At 44.4% G+C, this 2,246-nt stretch overlaps 1 long non-coding RNA gene across 1 annotated transcript; it reads right to left on the reverse strand.

Moving 5' to 3' along the window:
• Nucleotides 1-615: 615 nt before the first annotated feature.
• On the reverse strand, nucleotides 616-1,292 carry LOC112844784 (uncharacterized). Its single transcript, XR_003217535.1, has 3 exons — nucleotides 1,276-1,292; nucleotides 749-1,009; nucleotides 616-669 (listed from the first exon to the last, which is right to left on the reverse strand). It is a non-coding gene; the product is annotated as an uncharacterized LOC112844784 (long non-coding RNA).
• Between the last annotated feature and the right edge of the window lie 954 nt (nucleotides 1,293-2,246).

The raw sequence follows: 2,246 nt of genomic DNA on the forward strand, positions 1-2,246 counted from the left end.
AAATGGTGCTCAGTGGTTATCTCCACAATGTCATCACAGTGTTCAGCCAGTCTCTGCTCAGCCTGGGTGGGTGGTTCTGTTGTCACATAGGTCGGGTCTTTTCCTGTCAAATGAGGTAGTCAGAGGTTTTTAAATGGACTCAAAATGAACCCTTGATAAATAACTGAGGAGCTTCAGAAAGTTACCTTTCGCTCTGCTTCTATATAAAGACACCATGAGGAGAGTGGAGATGAAGTATGGACAGAACACCACCAGGTGGAAGACTGGTCTGAACACAGGGTGAGGGGAGGAGGGGTCAGGGGGTGGTGCTGAGGCAGGGGGAAGGATTGTGGTTGTAGGTCTACCTGTGGAGAGAGAATCCCACATTTTCAGTGAATATGTGGATGAAATAAGAGGTGAAATCAGAGTGAAGCTCCTCACCTGTGACAGTGATCCAGCTGGATGGAGACTCTCCATGACCGCTGATGATGTCACACTTGTAGAGGCCTTCATCAGACCTGGAAACATGCTGGATGGTCATGTGACCTGTAGGCTGCTTCCTGATGAGGGAGCCATCTTTATAGAAAGCAGCTGGGAGGTTGGAGGGAGTGGTCTTTGTTTTACAGAGCAGAGTGACGTCATCTCCCTCCATCACAGGGAGGACAGGACTCTGCAGGATCACTGATCCACCTCAACACAGAGACAAACTACAGCATTTCATCCATTTACACACAGCTTCATCAACACTAACTCCACACACTCAGCTTACCAGTGACTGTCAGGTTAACCATGTTACTGATGGGACCCTCTCTGGACTCACACCAGTAAACTCCACTGTCCCAAAGGAGGATACCATTGAGGTTACACAATGAACCTGTTGTTTCTCCCCACTCCTCACACTCAGCTCTGGTGTCTCTGCTTGTGTTTCTCCTCAGAGTCCATCCAGCAGAGCTGTCGTCCTCCTCACAGCTCAGAGACACAAAGTCTCCTTTAAAGAACTGAGAGCTGCTGGGACTCACAGTCAGACGAGCTGTGAGGAGGAAATATAAATTAAACCTCTTATAGTCTGTGAAATCAGACTACTCAGCTACTCTACACAGCCTTCTGGTGAAAACCTCATCAGTTTTCTTTTTTTTAATTACAGGTCTAATAAGGTCAAACTTCTAGGATTGATCACATGTCCTTCATACTTATGAGGGTTAATAAACTTTCTGTTGTTTCAATGATCATATTATACTACCACAGCACATAAAAAAGGACTAGACACAGTGTAGCAGACAGAAGAAGGTTACTGACCTTGGTTTGTTGTCCAGCTAAACAGTGAGATCAGAACTAAAGAAATTAAATTCACACTAGGTTAGTTTCACATTCAAGAAGACATCGCTCACTTCCGCAGAAGTTGTTGATTTGGTTGAGGTGATGCAGAATTCGCAGAGAAAGAAAGAAAAAGTTCTCTTATTTATCTCCATCACAAATATTTATGATCGAGAAAGACACGAAGGACAACATTTAGACCTTGTCACAGATAAAAACAAAATTACTGTGTACTTACTGAGCAGCCACAGTTGAAATGTTTTCTCCATAATACCTCTTGGTGTTACTAAACTATTTTCCTTTAAGCTGTTCACACTCACAAGTCAGAACCACCTCCTGTTTTCTCAGTGTGTAAGTGTTTGTGGTTTTCTGTCAGCTCACCGGTATAAACATGCCTCCACTGTCAGTCTGACCAACGTTAAAGAATGTTTTTCTTCTTAATAACACCTTCACTGCTAATATTAAGACGAATGACCAGAGATGGGCAGTAACGCGTTACTTGTAAGTTACTTGTAAGTTACTTGTAACGCGTTACTGTAATCTGATTACTTTTTTCAAGTAACGAGTAATGTAAGGGATTACTATTACAAAAACGGTAATTAGATTACCGTTACGTTCACGTAGGAATGCTGCATTACTGCGTTACTAAAACCGTGATTTTTTGCGAGAATGTCTCATGACAGTGACGTAAGCGAGAGCGACGTTTGTGACAACAGCTCAACAATGGACAGTGCGGGAGAGAGTATGAGGCTGCGTCCCAATTCAGGGTATGCACGCTTGAAGTACGCATTTCAAGTGCGATTACGTCACCGCCACGCGACGACGGCTGTCCCAATTCAAAGTGCACTTCAAAGGCATACTCCAAATGCGCCGTCGATTTCCCCAAATATCAAGCGTGGTCCGGTGCACGCTTCGTGGCCCCATATATCCCACAATCCATAGCGCGGCGGTGG

This window comes from Oreochromis niloticus, unplaced genomic scaffold (genome assembly GCF_001858045.2).
Source record: "Oreochromis niloticus isolate F11D_XX unplaced genomic scaffold, O_niloticus_UMD_NMBU tig00001593_pilon, whole genome shotgun sequence".
NCBI lineage: Eukaryota > Metazoa > Chordata > Actinopteri > Cichliformes > Cichlidae > Oreochromis > Oreochromis niloticus.